Genomic DNA, 20,819 nt, shown 5'->3' on the forward strand with positions numbered 1-20,819 from the left:
CAGACGGACCTTTTGCAGAAACCTAATAGCAGCGTTTTCCCTGACGGGGGACGCTAAGAATCATTTTTTAAGTCAGGATTTTGTGATTTTACCATCACAAAGGAGATAAAAGACACCGATAGTAAAGACAAACGACACGAGAACTCTTTTGTTCCCCAGGCAATCAAATCATTAAATAGAAACTTTCTGATATAAACTTTTCGCATGTAAATTATGAGTGAGTCTGGTGTGAATGTATATTTTGGTTTTCTATAGTTAAAATGTTTTGTTTGGTGTAATGCACAAATTGTAAGACGAATTTCCTTATGGATAAGAAATATTTTTTTATTATTATTAAAATTATTATTGACATGCATGATTTAATTTATAAATGTATAAGGGTCGGACGTCATTTTGTGAATGTGTTTAATATATTAAATTATTCATTATATTAAGATATACGCCAGTTCTTTGATGCCCATAGCAAGCAGACGAAAGTAGGGCCTAATAATACACCCATGCCCATAGCAAGCTGATGAAACAAGGGCCTAATAATACACCCATGGCCATAGTAAGCAGATAAAAGTAATATCAAGTCCATTGGAAATAAGTTCTTAATATCTGTCCAGGAAAAAAAAAATATTGCAAAGGGTCAAGGCCTAGACAAATTGTGAACGTATTGACAGGTATACGTGACCTAGATCTGAAAGTGCTGCACTTTCTTAGAAAAATGACACACTTGAATCTAGATCAAGATCAAACAGAAAGTAGATCGATGCCATAAAATGCTTTCATTGATTAATAACACCAAAATGCAGGCTATTCCATAGGCAGAAATAGATTAACTTACGAATTTAAAGAGTTAGCTATCAATCAAGAGACAGGTTTAAGTATCCATCATTACAATGTGTGTTTTGAAGTCTTGACACAGTTACACATCGTTTCCACCGGCACGTCTAAGCTAGCGACGAAGGAGTGGTGACGAGTCACACGCTCTGATTACCCTCAGTCAATGGTGTGTAGCTTTTTTTTTTTCTTTATTGGAACTCTGTCGATAAAAGAAAAACTATTAAAGGCTATGCCCGTCACCTAAGCTATTAACAAGGGCGGACTGGGTGTCTAAATAGGCCCTGACATTTACTGTTTCATACATGATTCTGTTTACTGCGTAATATTTAGATTGACGCAAAGGAATATATATATATATATAATCTTTTTTTCTGTTTTGTTTGAGAACGGCAATTGATATCATCACGGTCGTAATGGCAGTCCGAAGTGCATTCCCCACGACGAGGCATCTATAGCTTCTTAAATATGGTGATGATTGCGAAAGCAAGGGGACCTCGAAAAAGGAGAAGGGAAGGACACTTAGTTATCCTGTGATAAACATTTATGTTCACCATAGGCATCATGGAGAGTGGCGTGTTTTTGTCGAGGCCCTATGTTCCATGAGGAACTCAAAGGAGTGATGATGATAAGCATCATTATTAAGAAATAGGGATCAATAATCCCTCTACTTTGAGATACAATTGTTCTATAAATAGCCTGCATAATTCTCAAATTGATAGTCACCAAGCGTAACCGTTCTCACTCAGACATTCATATGCAAATAAAATATAAAGGTCATATATATATATATATATATATATATATATATATATATATATATATATATATATATATATATATATATATATATAGTAATATTCAGACTTCGAGAAGCTTATCTGTTTACAAAACTTTAATTTCTACCCGAGTGGGGGGGGGGGGGGGTGAGGGACTGCCATAATATAAACACTATCCGACACATGACAAAACTTTAAAATTGAACTTATAAATTACAGGTGTTTATTTAAAAGAGAAGATAATTACGCAATGGGTTAAACAAGTTGTGCATGTAAATTGGAGTCTATAAAGTCATTGGTTTTCCTGATTGATTCAGTCAACTCATTCCATCTTCTGAGAGCACTAGGTAAGAAGGAGTACTCTTATGGGTTAACCTTAGCAAACGAAATGTCGAGTTAACTAAGCGTAAAGTCTTGTCAAAATTGTTGAACTCCTCTGTCGAATGTTAAAATAAAGTCTTGTCAGAATTGTTGAACTCCTGTCGAATGTTAAAATAAAGTCTTGTCAGAATTGTTGAACTCCTCTGTCGAATGTTAAAATAAAGTCTTGTCAGAATTGTTGAACTCCTGTCGAATGTTAAAATAAAGTCTTGTCAAAATTGTTGAACTCCTCTGTCGAATGTTAAAATAAAGTCTTGTCAGAATTGTTGAACTCCTCTGTCGAATGTTAAAATAAAGTCTTGTCAAAATTGTTGAACTCCTCTGTCGAATGTTAAAATAAAGTCTTGTCAAAATTGTTGAACTCCTCTGTCGAATGTTAAAATAAAGTCTTGTCAGAATTGTTGAACTCCTGTCGAATGTTAAAATAAAGTCTTGTCAAAATTGTTGAACTCCTCTGTCGAATGTTAAAATAAAGTCTTGTCAAAATTGTTGAACTCCTCTGTCGAATGTTAAAATAAAGTCTTGTCAAAATTGTTGAACTCCTCTGTCGAATGTTAAAATAAAGTCTTGTCAAAATTGTTGAACTCCTGTCGAATGTTAAAATAAAGTCTTGTCAGAATTGTTGAACTCCTCTGTCGAATGTTAAAATAAAGTCTTGTCAAAATTGTTGAACTCCTGTCGAATGTTAAAATAAAGTCTTGTCAAAATTGTTGAACTCCTCTGTCGAATGTTAAAATAAAGTCTTGTCATAATTGTTGAACTCCTGTCGAATGTTAAAATAAAGTCTTGTCAGAATTGTTGAACTCCTCTGTCGAATGTTAAAATAAAGTCTTGTCAAATAAGCTGATCTCTCCTATTTACAGGTTTCCTATCGCAGTCTAGAAATAAAAAGTAACACAACCATCCATCTAGTGCAGTGAGGCCCAAAATACGGCCCGCGGGCCAGATCCGGCCCCGCGACGTGGTTTCATCCGGCCGCCGAAACGTCGGTACAAAGTGTAAAAAAAATTCCCCTTCCCTCCAAACAAAAAAAAAAAAGGTTGAAAAATGTTGCTTTATCAAAGTTAGGGCCACAACTTTTTCTCTGATAGACTGGTACCATGAAATGGGAGAGCCGAAGAAACAACAAGTGGATTCTTAATTTGGAGCCTACCAGGAAAAGTTGAAAAACTATCTTTACTTTTTTTTTTTGCGCAACAATTTAACAAGCAAATATATATTTTTTTTTTGTAAAGAGTGGTTGTTTAAAAAAACAACAACATATAAACAATATTATTAAAAAAATATCACGTCATTCTTGGTTTGAGCCGCGATTGTTAAACTACGTCAATGGGAATATTAACACAAAAAAGATACAAGAAAATTGGTCGTTGGCAGAGCAGCTACAATGATGCTCACATTTTAAGTAGAGAAATGAAGCCAATTTCCGACGCGTAAACAAAGAGAGATAAACTTCCAAAGTCCATTTAATTAATATAAGTACTAGATCCACACGTTTCTAATGAATTGTTTCAGGTCAATTTCATTTCATTTTTTGTACATTTTTTGGTCATGTGGCCCGCGACATGAGAGTCGGAAATTAAAATGGCCCACAGGTCGAATTAGGTTGAGCATCGCTGATCTAGTGGAAACAAAATCATCTCCCTTTACCTGCTAAATCTTTTATGATGAGATTCGAAAATGTCTAGGCTCCTCAAAAAAATGAATTTAAAAGGAAATAAACGTTCTGCTTCTACTTGGAACCATGACGCGTACACAACGTGACCTATATACAGGGCCAGCCTTAGGCTGGTGGACATAGTGCCCCGCAATTTACATTTAGCATATCACTGTCAGTTTTACAATTCGCCATATTTATTAGCTTGAAAACTCTTCATAAGTGGACACATATTTTGAAAACGGCTGTAACGATTTCCCGAGAAATTTGACAGTTTATGTATAGGTCAAATAGGCCTATCTTTGGGGACAAAAATACTCGCTCATTGGTCACATAGTGAAAACATTGATTTGGCAGTTAGAGTTTTTCACGATAATTTAAAATTAAATGTTTCTTTTAGTCTTTTTATCAATGAAATTGTTCCGATTGACATCGAAGAATCATGTGACAAATTACGTCAAACGGCTCTATCGGGAATTCCCCCTTGCAATAATGAAGAAATAAATGGAAATGATAGACCAATATAAGCTTCATACAGAAGGAATTGATTTTAATTTTATTGTTTTATTTAATTATTTAAAAAATAGAAAATATATGCACGCTTGCGTGTCTTTATATGTACACAATTAGGGAGATGTTAGATCTAATCTGTATCTAGATATGAAATTAAGAGGCCGATTGAAGTTCAGGAATAAAATTTAAAACTCTTATTATTTTAATGAGTAGGTAATGGCTATAACATTTCACGGGCCAAAAGTAGGCCTATACCATAGGTGTGGGAAGCATTATAATACAGGCTGTTACATTCATCTCATCTGTCCTCTGAGAGATTTCGTCTCTTCACAGTGTTGAGGGTTAACTTGAGGAATTGTTAAAAGTATTTCAAAGCAGTACATTAAATCGTGTCTTATGTAACATTGAAAATACGAGTATCTCGGAGGCTCGGACTCAATGGCTCATGTTCTAATCTTAAAAGAGCTGGTTATGAGGCATCTTGCGTTATGAGGCATTTTGGGTTATGAGGCATCTTGGGTTATGGGGCATTTTGGGTTATGAGACATCTTGTGTTATGAGGCATTTAGGGGCTATGAGGCATCTTGGGTTATGGGGCATTTAGGGGTTATGAGACATCTTGGGGTTATGGGGCATCTTAGGTTATGAGGCATTTAGGGGTTATGAGACATCTTGGGTTATGGGGCATTTAGGGGTTATGAGACATCTTGGGTTATGAGGCATCTTGGGTTATGGGGCATTTGGGGGTTATGAGACATCTTGGGCTATGAGGTATCTTGGGTTATGGGGCATTTAGGGGTTATGAGGCATCTTGCGTTATGAGGCATTTTGGGTTATGAGACATCTTGGGTTATGGGGCATTTAGGGGTTATGAGACATCTTGGGTTATGAGGCATCTTGAGTTATGAGGCGTCTTTGGTTATGAGGTATCTGGAATACTCAAATTATATTGTGTATAAACTTAACCTACTAGACTCTAGATTCAGAAATCAAACTTCTTTATTTATAGTCATTTATCGTCACATTCTATAACTCTGCTTTCGCTGATGATATTTGCATTTTGTGAAACCAGAGTTTAGAAACCAAATGTATTTAATTAATCGCGATACAATATTAAAATTTATTTAGTGGAATAGGGGCCCACATATTTCTGCTTAAAGCTAAATTACAAATAAGTGAAATTTGTGGTCAAAGCTTGTGGTCGGATGCTTGCTTTTAAAATGCCGTTTCAGTTTGTTCGCATTCAATGATTCTACTGAAGGAATTTCGTCCGTTTGATGGATAGTAATTTAAATAGTTAAAAGTGTTTAAACTGCGACAATTAAAATAAAATCAGTCTGATTCAGTTGTCTGCAAACGTATTCTCTTATTCAGTGTTTCCCAAACTGTGTTTCGCGGAACCGTAGTTTTCCGCAAGGCCTGAATTTGTGTTCCACGAACTAGAATAATGAACTAGTAGGCCAGCACTTTAATTAATCTCTCTTTAAAAAATAAGCGAAGTGTTCCGTTAAGGAAAAAGTTTGAGAAACACTGATAACAAAAAAAAAAAAAAAGTAACACCCAATGCTCAAAATTGTTTAAAAGTTTTACACGTTGGAAAAGACCCCCAGAAATTCCATATAATTGTTCCATCGTTCTTCTACTCCCAAGAGGGTCGTGACTAGATTATAAAACAAAAAAAAAAGACATAAGCATGTTAAGAACTATAATAATCTTAAGGATTACATTTAGGTATGCTTATGGTCTAATCATAAACCTTCTGTCATCTTTATATTTGAATTACACATTATTCGTCAGAAATCTAGAATCTATGCGTCACATTATGATGTCTGAAAATATCAATCAAAAGTTTGATCGAACACTATGACTAGTACTATAGCTTAAAGATTAGATCCTATTTAGTATTAGATCTAGATCTACTTCTATTACCTGTTTACATTTAAAGAGAACAGCTAGGCCTACATATGAAATACAAAACACGGGACTAGGCTGCAATCCCTTGTCACTGGATCTAAGACCAACGTATTTGTCGTACACGAGTGTGTCAACAGTGTGTACTGTCCCATTTAGTTCGTGTCTCCCCCATGTGTGCCCTCAGTTGATCTCTTACCTTCCTGTTAATAAAAATGAATTCTCTCCCTTTATATTATTTTTTTTTTCATTTAAAGTTTTGGTATAGGAGAAAATGTCAGTGATTGTAAGCGGACAGCCTCAGGCATAGTCAAACTAGGCAGCCGGGGTGACTAGGGCCTACGATTGCAAGGCATCCGTGGGCCCGGGTTCAAGAATATCTTGGTGGGCCCCCTTCTCCCAATAAGACGAATGTAGTTTGTGACAAAACAATTGAGTTATCGAATGTATTGGCACATTTACCAAAAGACATTCCAAGACAAGTAGTGTAGCCAGTGGCGTAGCTAGCCATGTGCGGGTGGTGCGGGCCGCACGGGGCATCAAGTTGATGAGGGGCTTCACACTGAGCATAAAATTTCTCAGTAAGAATTGCACACATTGACATACATGAACAAACACTAACTACTGTATTTGATTTAAAAAATTATTCATTTTGCCTTTGTGTAAATATTATTGGCGTTGCTCATGATTGATAAGTCTGGCTGTGGTCACTGATATCTAGACGGTTAACCACATCCTTTACAAGAGCGCATTACTACACCCCAAAAATGGCCATTTGTGTGAAAACGAAACTGGAACGCATGGCAAGTTGGTCCTGTACGGAGACAGGGGAACTCTGCAACGAATTGCCGCTTTCCTTGTCCGTATTATCAGAGAATAGATTTCTCAACACGGTGCCCTAGTGCGATGAGACTCACATGGTAGCATTATCAGCTTTTTACATATTTCTGACAATTGCGGAAAGTGTGGCTTTATGCGAGCGAAGTTTTTCAGACTTAATTAAGTTGATCATAAATTAATACCAATCAGCAATGCGTTTCACAAACTAGGCCATTGGTGGAAAACAGATTTCGATAAAATTCTTGATAGTTTTGTGACCAAGAAAGCTTGTAAAAGTTTTTTTTTAGTATATTTGGTTAACGTATAATGGCGTATTTTTACTGTTTTATATCGGGGGTGGGGGGGGGGGGGGGGGGAAATCATGAGGCGATGCCGCACTGGGCATCAAACACCCTAGCTACGCCACTGAGTGTAGCATTTTTATTTATATAAATAGGTCTAGTCGTGTCATTCGGTTTGATTTAGTTAGGACTCCCAGCAAGTAATAGTGTCTTTAAAGTCATGCTTGTACAATTTCTGAAAAGAATTAAGCGACTTATAGCTCCTCCTCCGTGGTCGAAGATGAGCATGTTTCTCATTTCCTATGGACTCGAAGATGACTGTAAAGTCCAATCTTTACTTTAAAAAGCCGGCCGCCTACGTGGCATGGGTGGGTTAGGATACGGTTAGGTCAATTGCAGATAGGCCTGCTTCTTCTCTCAGCTTTTTGTTGGTTCGGGCGCTCTTCGCCCTGGCCACTCTTCTTGCTTCAAATCTTGAGACTCCGAGACTCACAGCTTCACGCCATGAGGAGCGATCGAGAGTTAGTGCTTTCCAGCCGTGAATGTCGATTTCGCATTCTTAATGGTGTTACAAATGAATAAACAAATGTTTTATGAGTTCTATTTCCCTTTCAGCACATTTTGTTTCCGAAAACACATCTAAGTGTATAACTATAAAACAATAATACAAACTATTATCTGACATTTTTTAACAGTGAATAGATCTAACATTTATTTACTAACATTTTTCTGTCCTTCTAAGTAGAAAAGTCGGGAACTAGTGCATCTGTTACTAAGCTTTTGTCTGTTTCTAAGCTTTTGTCTGTTTCTAAGCTTTTGTCTGTTTCTAAGCTTTTATCTGTTTCTAAACATTTGTCTGTTTCTAAACTTTTGTCTGTTTCTAAACATTTGTCTGTTTCTCGATTGATCCAAAATTATTTACAACATATCTTTGACATGGAGCAATTTGACTTCACTTGGTCATCTTTCTAGCCTGGCTGTAAGTCTCTACTATTATTCAAAGTTATGTTTACCAAGTTTAGATCTACTTAGATTTTAGGAGACCATTGTTTTTTTCTTATGGTGAAATGTCGAAACATTGTTTGAAACCTGGTGATCATAAACCGTCCGTGAAGTACATTAGTGCTGTCGGCGCTGAAATTTAACTTATAGAAACAGAGCAGTTTATAACTATTAATTGATTTGATTCGCTAGTTTCGGTCTTAATTAAAAAAAAATTATATTTAATTTTGGGATCACCATATTCAATTGACCTAAGGCCTCCCTATTCGCTTCGCCTCCAATTACCTCAGGCCGGCCCTGTTGTGAGCGTGTAGCAGTATTGTCGTATGTACAGTTGGAGTTGTCATTACTTTTAGTGTATCCTTAATTTTTAACTCTTTCTCTACCAATTGACGATACCATCGTTAATTTGAGCTCATTAAATTAAATTTGATTAATGAATGTTTGATTTTATAAACTTGACTTTGTGTTGTATAAGAAGAGTGAATAAAACTTTTTTCTGATAACAAACGAAAATGTTATTGAAGCATAAATGAAGAATTCCGTCGGAGCGATGAAAATCATACGAGAGAAAGAGTTTTTAAAAAAAAGGCTTCCTTTGAAGCAGGGGTGGCCAACCATATGCTTCCGTACGCCGTTTTTTTTTTTTTTGTGTTGTTTTTTTTTGTTTTTACCTTTTCAACTTATAATGGACCTCATTCACCAATCTTAAACAAACAACATTTAGTCACGTGAGCTTATTGATAAAACAACGAAAAAAAAAACTGTCACGTGACAACCATCATGAATTAAACATGAGATCGTAAATTATATAGAAGAGATAGAGCACCACGTGGCTAAATGTTGTTTGTTTACGATTGGTGAATGAGGTCCATTCAGATGCGCCACACAAATGATTACCCCCCTCTCAGTCCTTAATTTGATAATATTGATTGATACTTTCTATATTTACTACTAATAATAGATAAACACTGTTGGCAGTTTAAAATAATTTTTAAAAATCTCATACAGGCAAGATAGCGTCACTAGCTTTAAAATTGCTTTCACCAAATCTGTAATATCAAGAGTTTAAATTCTTAAGTACTGTTTCCTGCAATAAAGTCTTTACAAACCTTGAGGATCTAGTGATATGGCCATACAGTTTTAGTCTGCGTTTTTCGACAGTGGTCAGTAGGTCATCGTGGGACTCAATCGTCATTGTGATTATATTTCGAACTTCCTCATTTATGACGTCTACTTTATACTGCTTTTTTTTTTTGTATAGGCCAAAGTCCATTTTTTTACATTTTTATTTTTCTCCTGAAAATTTCTTTCAAAGAAGTTTACTAAAGTTGTGAATGTTGTTTAGCTGTAAATTCTCGTCTAAAGCAATATCTGAGAATGAGTGACCCGCGGGGACGCCTAAAAGTTCGTGTAAACACAAACTCTCGTTGCCATCTTGTCTTATTGTTATTATATTCTCGAGATCACATCCATCTTTAGTGCTGCCATTTCCCCTCCAATCTTCACTGCTGACCATGGGACAGAAAATGTACAGGTCCTCAGTTTCACGAGGATGTCATGTTGCCATTTCACCCTCCAAACATCACTGCTGCCAATGGGACAGAAAATGTACAGGTCCCTCAGTTTCACGAGGATGTCATGTTGCCAGCACAACTCCAAACGTCTGCTACTTAGAGGCGCGCTGTTATTTTGAATTTATAAACAAAATCTGCCTACATCTGGAACGGCTAAAAAGGTGGGAGGAGGGGGTATAATATTCTTTTATTATCTCATAAGGAATCATTATCAGTCTCCGTTATCAACTTTACTGTCGAACAACGGGACTTATGGGTCATGGAACATTTTCATTCGAATCGTTAATACGTCTTTAAATTATATTAAGAAACATCTTCAGATAATTGTCCCCGAGAACGTGAGATAATCAAATCCAATGTTCACAGATGCATGCACTTAGCCCCTATCTAATCAGAAAGATACATTTTATACAACGAAGAGTCATTACAACCGTGTTGGGAAATAAGTAAGAAAAACTTCGTTTGTCGATATCAGGTGTCAGAAAATAATTTAAAAAAAAAGTGTTGGTTCTTGGTATTGTGGTACTTCCAGGTCATTTTACTCACCTTTTATATTTTTGCAATTTATCCGAAAAAATAAATTGAGAAAAGGCTTTTTTTGTTAATATTAGAGTGTCAACATTTCCAGCAGTAATCATGACATAATTGTGTACGTCAGTACGATCGTACCTTCTTCAATAGAGATTTTTTCACGATAATCTAAACAATGTCAAGGACCCTCAACTTACATTCAACGTTGCCAACTAAATAAAAAGAAAATTGAGCTTCAAACGGGAGACTTTAGAAAATTTGATTCTTTAGTGCTAAAATGTGGACAAATTTTGTAGTATATCGTTTAAGAAAAAATTGCATACCAACACATCTTTATTTTTGTACGCCTGATGCAACAATTACGTTGTATTTTTGTCCTCCATTGGTACAAATCTCTATCAATTAAAGCGAAAAGATTTTAAGATACTATTCGGCACTGATTATTGTCTCCTCTTTAGTATATATAAAAGTTGACAATATCTAAAATTTGAGATTATCGTAAGTTGTACTAAGGCTATTGAAACTTTTTTTGTATAAGGTAATACACACAGCATTAAACAGCTACAACGAACTATACTAGTTAAAACTGTTAATTGAATAGTAATTCACTTCAAAAATATATATGTGCCTGCGCCCCCTACCGCCCCTACCAAAATCTCGAAAACGCCCCCAAGGAGACCAGTGCTAAACACATATTCAGATTCGTCAGTGTGAAGGAGGGGTGATTGCCCTTTATAGAATCGGAGACCAATATATGACCATGATTGATTGCACAGCATTGCAACTGTAAATTTAAAAATAGATTTAAAATGTGTTAACAAAATCATAATTTGAAATGTTTTGATTCTAGTATATATTTTTTTGTTTTGCATTCGAAGTTTTATAAGTTTCTTAAAAAAAACAACATGTTTTTTAAAAAGTCACAATGCGTAACAATCTAAAGTTTGTAAAGAAGTTAATTCATATTATGATGAAATAGTACATATTGGAGTGTAAGATGTCTTCCATTAAAGAAGAAACGTGTTCAATATATAAGTTACAAGTTATAGCACACGTTTTAGACTTTCACACAACCAAACACAAACATCTACCAAAGTTATTGAAAGAAAAACAACAAAACTCGTGGGCAAAATATATTTTGACAGGTTTCTGCAAATTTTATTGAGATTTTTTTGTTCTCTCCCTTGGCATGCTTTTATGCGTTGCTATGGTTGCATGCTTGTAGCGTTTCATTGAGATAGACGGTGTATCCTTTTTTTTTTTACACTTACAAATAGGTAAAAACACTACAATGGGGAGTAACAATGACATTCTCCAAATAAATTATTTTTGGCGAAGAGGAAATGAATTACTATAGCAATGGTAAACAATAATTAAATCAAGAGTGAGAGAATGAGAGATAGAGAGACAGAGAGAGGAAGAGAGGGGGTGAGAGAGAGAAAGAGAGCATGAAAGAGAATGAGAGAAAGAGAGCGCGTAAAAGAGAGAGAGAGAGAGAAACACATATGTTGATACAAAGACACATACTGATACAGAGGCACATATTGATACAAAGACACACATTGATACATAGACACACATTGATACAGAGACACACATTGATACAGAGACACAAACTGATACAAAGACACATATTGATACAAAGATACACATTGATACACAGGCACACATTGATAGAGACACAAATGATATAAAGACACATATTGATACAAAGACACACATTGATACACAGATACACATTGATACAAAGACACACATTGATACAAAGACACACATTGATACAAAGACACACATTGATACAAAGACACACATTGATACAAAGACACACATTGATAGAGACACAAATGATACAAAGACACACATTGATACAAAGAAACACATTGACAGAGACACAAATGATACAAAGACACACATTGATACAAAGACACATGCGAAATTAGTACACACAATAACATGGCGAGATCAACAATGATACCAAGACTTGAACATCTGATACAAAGATGCAGCTTCCATGATACAGGAACAGATGCGATTATACAGAAGCATAACGATACAAGCATGGATACAATGATAGAGAGGCTGATAAGTGTAGATTTTTTTTACTCTAGCTGTTCAGTCTCAACACTCTTCGCAAAGAATTCAGCTCATGGGCTTTGAATCAATACCGCGACTTGATTCGCCTAGACTACCTCATTTTCCTTACACGACCGTAATAGAAGTATAATATTTTGAAAAAGTTTTAACTCTTTCCCTCCGAACTGACGATACCAACGTTGATTTGAACCCATTCAATTAAATTAATTTTTCATTTTATAAACTAGACCTACTATAACATTTCCTGATTACATACACAAACGTTATTAAAGTGTAATCATGACAGGGTAGTGAAACACAAATGAGCAAAATGAATAATTCCATCGGAACTTCGAGAATAATTAAGGAGAGAAAGAGTTAAAACAATAAATCTGTGTATTAAGTGTAATTGTATCAATTGTTTTATATCAATCCGGCAATAAATTTTAATAGATTTAAAATAACAATAGATTAACAATGCGAAATAGAAATATTTTTATCAATAGTTTGTTTTAATACCTGCTTAATGCGCTATGGTCCAATCACCAATCACTTTTGTGGACCAGTTGGAGAGGGGGGTGGCGTGGGAGGATGGGATATCTGGAACAATGCTTTCGAATCGGATTTTAAATAAAGCAATTAAAACAAGCAAAATATTTTTCAAATCCCCCTTTTTTTTTATTTAAAAAAAAAGCAACAAAGCTTAAAGGGGAAGAACTCCGTCCTTAAATGAACAATTGATTTGCCTTATTCGATATCAAACAAAATAATTAATTACAACTAAGTAATTGAATGATTGAGTATTTTTGTTTATTAATTCGTGTTTCGTTAGGTACAATAAATAATATATAAGTATCACCTTGATCGAAGAACGCGTGAGGGAGAATTGGCGTTGACAATTATTAATGTGGACTAAATGTAACAAATTTAGCCATATCTGGGAATACTAAAGTATTAAACAAAATAATTATCAATAATTAATTGCCTTATAGAAAGAAAACTATATGGAGACTGAACTGATCTGGAAACCACTGTGCATTTCATCTCATATATTGGTCTAGTCATCTGAATGCTCCAACATAAAAATGAGAACGAGGAAGAAGATTGTCTTATTGTTTACTTTTGTTATTGAATTATGTCTTGTTTATGTCAATGAATAATAGTGGGAAGTTTCATCAGCTTGTTCCGAGAATGGTTGTGGGAGAAATAACGTGTACACACTTTTTACTAGACAGACAAACAGACAGACAGAGATAAGCTTTGTATAAAATGTTTCTCGACTTGAATTCGAACTCAAAGGCTCAAGCCTAATTGGTGGAAGGCCGACACGCTGGCCACTGAGGTAGACAAGTGCTTAAGAAAATAGAAGGATGTATCGCTATCTATCGTTCGTTTCAAATATTTAGGTAAGGACCTAATTCTGTACACAAGGCTTATCTCCTTTTAGCTAGACTTGTCTCTATGTAATTAAAAAAAAGTATTACAAGTAATTGATAAAACAATATGGTCAAATTATCAATTGATTCCTGTGTTGTCATCGACAATGAATATATCAGCAAAGTTTCAACTTGATCCGAGAATGGTAAATGGGAGAAATAACTTGTAAAACAATTTGTTCCAGACAGACAGAGTTGATAAAGGCTTTGCAATGAACACAGAATGTTGCGTTGAGGAAACACTTGGAAAATTCATTTCATATTCAATCAATCAATTGAGTTCAGTCTCCAATAATCTTGCGTGCCTTGATTAACACATTGATACATGTACGCCCTAATTATCTTCTTCTAGTAAGGAACGTCTGTATTCGATGTTTATTAAATATAAATGCATAGCTGAAAACAGCTGGCAGCAAGGAGATCCTAAGAGAGAGAGAGAGAGAGAGAGAGAGAGAGAGAGAGAACTCTTTACAAGTGTTGCTAGACACATTTAACACCCTAAAGAGAAACTTTTGCCGAAGACATCGCAGACGGTAAACAGAGGATCATAATTGACCCGGCGGATAATGGCCTAGTCTGTAACAGGTGTGTCAAATTATGTAGGTTGCTATAGGGTCTCTGTATTCACGAGAAATACTACACTCATCCTTTACCTTCGGACTCGAAGGCAATGCCCATTATTTATTAAATGCATATCTTAAATGAATTAATTGAACACTATTTTCGATGATACACTGAAATATTGAACGTATGTATGTAAATATGGCAGTTTTAGCGAAGGCCTAATTTCCTCATGGTCCTTATATTTAATTGAACAAGAAAACTAAAAAAAATTACTTTTAAAAAAGCAAAGCTTATATTAGGCCTAATTGTATTAATTAGATTGGATAATTCATGTACTTTTGACATTGTGATGGCCTAGACATAATAAATAGGTGCGATTAGAAATATTTTTACCAATAGTTTTTGTTTAGCTTTTATCTTCCCATATGAATAATAATCCTATAACTTGTCTGACCAGTTGTGAAATGAGGAAGGAAAAGGGAGTTAATCTTGGTGAATGACCGTTTGTTTAAATGCATAAAAAAAAAAAAACTAGTCGACCGGAGGCGTATCATAAGCCGCTATTTTACAGGGCAACTGCAACCTATGCGACCTCAGTGGGCCCAGCACTTTTATAGGATCCGCGCTAATTTTAGGTGTATAAATTATTAAATTAAACCATTTTATAACTTATAACAGATTTCCCTCGGCCTCCTGTCAGGAGGTCCTGGGAATCTCCTGAAATTGCAAAATATACGAAAAAAGCCCTGGAAATATCCGGAAATTATTAAAAATCTTTTTGAAAACTCATACAAATCTCCTGAAATATACAGACGAAAATTCTCTTTTTTTTCGCTCTTAAATTACCTAGGATAACTCCCTCCGTCCGAGTTGCAAAAATAAAAGAGTGATCTTTCCATTGTGTCCAAACTTTTGAGCGTGCTTTGTCGCCTCGATAGTTACTACAAAGTAGATTACTCCCCCCCCCCTTTTTTTTTAACGTGAGGTAGAAATAATAATAAAAAGGGTGATATTGCAACGGTCCTGCCCTGCTATTTTGTGACTACGTGTTCTCCCCCCCCTCCCCCTCTTGTTTTCTCGTGGACTATCCGCAGAGTGATCTTTCCTTCAGTCCTTACAGCTCGACAAAACTCTTTGAGGGAAGAAGAGAATTATATATATAGATGTTCACTCAGAACTGAGTCCTCGGTGGGATTACTTCAACTTATACCACCACCTCTGTCAAGTACGATTTCTTTCCCTTGTTTAAACTAACAAAATAATTAATTACCAATAGTTCATTAAAAAATTGGTTAATATTTTTTTTATTCTTATGTTGTCAGGTAAAAGAAATAATCGTGAAATATTTCAGCTGAACTCGAGTTTAAGTGTGAGAGAAACAACTTATACAAACTTTTTACCATACCGACAGACAGACAGACAGGCAGATAGACAGAGTGAGTTGATATAAGCCTTGTAAAAAATAGATTGTCCTAACAATAAGTGACTATCAATCGACTAACAAATAAAAATTTATTTTTATTATTATATATGATAAAGTCATAACAAACTTACAATGTAGCAATATTGAGTCATTTGCTGCCACAGAACCATTTATATGTGGATTAGAGGACCGTAATAGTTGCCCGTGAAGGGCTGAAACATTTTTACCTACAGTGGACTGAGTCTCCCTGTTGACGTGGGTCGAAGTCGTTGTTACTGGAACGTCATCTCTATGGGTGCACTGACCTTTCCAGAGCACGTCGTGGGCCTCGTAACAACATAGGGCGTCCACCTCTTCTGTGCATGGGCGTACCTCGAAGTCTCGGAAGAGGTCAACTCCTAGACCGCACGTGGAGCATGCCTTGCATTGGTAGATGTTGTCTTCCACTCTCACTTTATGGTATTTTTCCATGCAGCCAATTACAGCGTTGCTTGTCGCGTTACATGGATGCCGCACTATCTTTTGTTTTTTAAGAAACCAAATAGTAAAATAAAATCTCAATCAATGTGGGAAAACTTGGTTTAAATTTCTTTAACAATATAATGTATATTTATTGTGAGTAAAGCATTATCTTAACTTATCTTAACTTATCTTATAAGCTTATGTTACAGACGTTTCTTCTTCACAGAGGATAGTTACGCCCTACGCGCGTCCAAGTGTGAATCTAATGGTGCGTCGTGCATGTCTGAGACTTAAAACTCTGATAAGTCATTTGGTTTTCGAAAGAAAACTATCTGGAGAGCTGCCTGATTTGGAAACCTCTGTGCAGTTCATCTCATATATTGGTCTAATTGCATAAATTATCCAACATAACAAGGAGAACGAAGAAGAAGAAGGGAAGAAATTGGTTTTCATGAGCGCTTGTAATAATTTGCATAAGGGATTAAAAATGTGCCATTATTATTTTTTTGTCTTTCTGAGACCTGAGTAATTTATGTTTTGTTAGTATTCTTCTTTGAAGTTGTCCTAAAAGTTGACTCTAGGACTCTTGGAACTCTAGGTCTACGCAGGCTTATCCCAATCTGCCTGTCTGAACAAAGATCCAAGCAGTTGTACTTTGTTACATCCCTATTATCGATGGATCGTATTCCAAGACGTTCGTGTTTGAAGCGAGGCCAAAGGGCGAGCACACCGCGAAAACTTCCCCATAATCCTTCTCTGTACCACATCAGTCATGGAGGGGTCCTCTATATAACGGTTCCTTAAGGAACGATGTGTGGATAATGACATGTTATTTGGGGCTTCCATCCCCGCCAATGTAATGAGCTCTGTATTAGGCACTCCAGGGAGGGGGTCTTTTTGGCTTTCGTAAATGCCTCCCCTAATGACCATTTCCACCCGAGCACTAATCTGATGCTGAGAAGCATTGCCAGGGTTTTCATTAAGTATTAAATGTTGGTAAGTAAAATTTTCGTTGTAGTTTTAAGACAAAAGTAAATATTCTTACTGCTGTGTCGTCTGCTATATCGCAAACTTGACAATGACCATCCAGCCTGGCATCCCGTGCCATTGACTCTGTCCTAAATGTCCCTTGTGGACATGTTTGGCACTGATTCAATGAGTCACTGAAGAACTGTCCAGCTAAGCAGTTTTGATGAGGGGACCTTTTTCTCGGTTGAAATATTATCCGATGCACCGGTCTGTGTAAGGCGCTACCTCCGCAGACGTCACTGATCATCGTTAGTGAAAAAAAAATTAAACACAGAGGGGATAGGAAAAAGGATAAATTCGTCATCTATGAAACAATTTCTTCCTGTAAAAAAAAAATACATGATTTTTTAATTTTTTTTTTAAATGTGAAGAGAAGGGACGGTTCTAAATAAGGCTTGAGTTATGCTTTTTTTTTAAAAAAACTGATTTGTGACTGGCGATTTGCAAATGTAGCTTGCAAAGCCTCAAACAACCGCCTGTGGGAATCAGTTCAACAAACACCAAAACGTCAAGAAATCAAATGGTGCAGATGTAGCTGGAGTGAGCTTATTAAATAAGGTTTGTCTTCGAGTCCTAAGGTTAATGAGGAATGCAGTATTTTCCCGTGGCTACGCAGCCCCAGCTGCGACCTACTTATTTTGCCACATATAGCACAGGCAAAACCATTGTCTGTCGGTGGGCGATTTAGATTTTCTTTTCGCCGTCTGGCCTTTGTGAGTGACCTCCAGCTGTCTCGCTCTGAAGCCGCCTGCAACCAGGTGCTCTCTTCTCTGTCAATAAAAGCAAGTTGGCGTCTAAGCTGGTCTTTACAAACTGAAAACAATGCAATACAGGCTCTAGACTAGAACCAACACGGGAAGACAATTGCTGGGAGACCAAAGCAAACATGGGGGAAGTCGGTAGACCAAGAAGCAATAATGGCAGTCTGGACATGGAACCATCTGAGAGGAATTGTCCAGAATGGAGTCCGATGGCGAAGTGCTGCTGCAGACATAGGCACACACTGAATGAAACATGATAAAAGCGAGGAATTGAAAGACCTGGTCGGATGATCTGTCATGTTATTGCTCCAACGGTGCAGAGGTGATTTAAAAGATGACAGAAAAAAATGTTTTTGGCCATGAGCTTTTTAATAATTTGTAGCATTTTCTATCGGGTGACGCCTTTGAATTTCATGAATCGTCTGACACCTTGTTAACTGTGACAATTCACTTGTGATAAACTACACTTTTTTTGGGAAGGGGGGAAGGTTGGTATAGTCTTGTATACGTTTTCTGAACATGAGACATCTCAAACAGAGAAAGCATATTCTAGTTATCCATCTGGAGTGATTTTTTTTATTATTATTATTTTATTTTATTTTTTTTGCATTTTATTTTCGTGTAATCACACAAAAAAATATTTTTTTTTAGTAATAATAACAATCTTATTGCAAAAATAAAATCCTACTTAATAAATTAGAAAGTCCTGGTTCCATTGATGTGGGCATTATAGCGTACCAGAAAATGCCAAAACATTTTTTAATCAATAGTAACGCATCAAGCTCTCGAGAGAAGTTTATACAGAAACTTTATATACACACTGACTTCTAGTAAATTCAAGATTGTACATTAAATAGTAAAGGGAGTTACTTAGAAATAGAAAGTTGTTAATTTTCGCTACATTAACTTAAATTAAAAAAAAACAAAAAAAAAACGTTATATTCCAGTAGTTTTTTTTGTTGTTTTTTTGTTATACTCATATTGATGAAATTATTTAAAAATCAAGCAAAATTATTATTATAAATTATTATTACAAATCATATAACAACATAGAAATAAAATACTATTTAACGTTTGTTAGGCCAATATTAGACTATGTATCCTTTGTTTGGGATCCCTCATTGTCAGAGAACAGAAAGACACTAGAACAAATACAAAATAAAACAGTGAGATTTATACGAAACGAATATTCAAATTTGATTTAGAGTAACACCATTAGTAAAATCCCTCACCTTAGTGGCACGCCAGGACAGAAGAATAAAAAGTAAAGTAGCTATAATACATAAAACATTGAACCATAATTTACAAATAGAAAAACAAAACCTAATGAAATACTCAGAAAGACCCAAAGATAGAGGCGCATTTCTTATTCCATATGCTAGAACAAATTGGTACAAGTACTCTTTCTTCCCTAGTGCCATAAGAGAATGTAATAAGTTGCCTGAATCAGCCAACGACTTAGCAGAATTCAAGTCATTGATTAATATGCATGACTAGATTGACTCGTGAAATGCGTAGGACTTATTTACCATTTTTTAAAAAAAAAGTAACGTCTGTAATAAATAAGTTAAGATAAAAGAAGCTTGCCTATGTTTCTTTTAAGTTGTGCATTAAGAACTTAATACGCCTACATCGGTTTAGCCAGGGGCGGACTGGCTATATGGGCATTCGGGCAAATGCCCGGTGGGCCGGTACCCGAATGGGCCGGTAGGGACACCTAAAGGGCCTCATGAATGCCATTATATAACGTATTTAACTTTTAATAACAATAATTATAAGTTATTGTAAAAGAGGCCGTCTGAGCGTCGTGTTTTTTTTTTAAATCTTTACAGACTCTATAGTATAATGAATAATGGTAATTTAATCTAACACACTTTCCGAAATAATGTAATAGTCTACATCCTTCATCATTTTAGGGCCCACACTTTTAGCGATTAAAAATCAACGTAAGGCCTGCTGTTTTTCGTAAAAAAAGTAGAGTTCATTGTATGCATGCGTTCAGTTATCGACACATCATCAAACTTAACAGAATGACTTTGAGGACAGACAGACCACGAAATGGATGTCCATCATATAATAAACAATTTAAGGGCCGGATGGTATAGAAATGCCCGGGCCGATTTTAACACACAGTCCGCCCCTGGGTTTAGCTGTAACAGCTGTTCGGATCTACAAACCAACGATCGAGCACCTACAGCTTAGCCATATGGCTACTGCAACGTGTTAACGAAGCGAGCCCTTGCATTTGACTTCAATATAAATCAATGAAGATTACAATCAAATACGATAAGATCAAATTCAAAAAAATGATTACAAACGAAAACAAAATATAACATGTTTTTACTATACATTTAGTTTCAGATGATAGTATGACTACAGCACTACTTAGGAAGCTAAAAGATATTATATGACCTATTACCTTTGTACAAGGAAGATTGGAACACACCGGTAGTCGATTTCGGAATGCGTTACACCGTACACGTTGTTTTTTTTTTCCAAGAAAAGTATATCCGGAAATCTATTTATAAACATAGGAATTTTTTTTTTTTTTAGTTCTTAATAAACTATATGGTTCTTAACATGTCGACTATATTCTTTTTTTTTATTTATTTTTTAGTCAAAGAAAAATAAATCAAAATTTAGTGATGTGTACATTTTGGAGAGAACTATTGTGTTCATATAAAAAGTTCTAGTTTAGCGATTGTATTCGTGCAGGTGCAAGGTCAAAGCCAAAAGCCTGTTCAAGTTTGGTGGTTGTGTTATGAAGGGCGGCC

At 35.7% G+C, this 20,819-nt stretch overlaps 1 protein-coding gene and 1 long non-coding RNA gene across 2 annotated transcripts in view; both read right to left on the minus strand.

Annotated features, from left to right (window-relative positions):
* Positions 1-6,271, minus strand: part of LOC106051132 (uncharacterized) — a 44,389-nt gene extending 38,118 nt beyond the window's left edge. The window contains exons 1-2 of the mRNA XM_056015864.1: positions 6,085-6,271; positions 830-1,027 (exon numbers count right to left, since the gene is read on the minus strand). The gene's annotated coding sequence lies outside the window, so the exon portion shown is untranslated. The remainder of the gene's footprint in view (positions 1-829; positions 1,028-6,084) is intronic.
* A 5,293-nt stretch (positions 6,272-11,564) lies between these two features.
* On the minus strand, positions 11,565-20,649 carry LOC129923679 (uncharacterized). The gene is made up of 3 exons (XR_008775683.1): positions 20,465-20,649; positions 17,301-17,606; positions 11,565-16,312 (listed from the first exon to the last, which is right to left on the minus strand). It is a non-coding gene; the product is annotated as an uncharacterized LOC129923679 (long non-coding RNA).
* Positions 20,650-20,819: the final 170 nt, after the last annotated feature.

Source organism: Biomphalaria glabrata, chromosome 17, assembly GCF_947242115.1.
Source record: "Biomphalaria glabrata chromosome 17, xgBioGlab47.1, whole genome shotgun sequence".
Lineage (NCBI taxonomy): Eukaryota > Metazoa > Mollusca > Gastropoda > Planorbidae > Biomphalaria > Biomphalaria glabrata.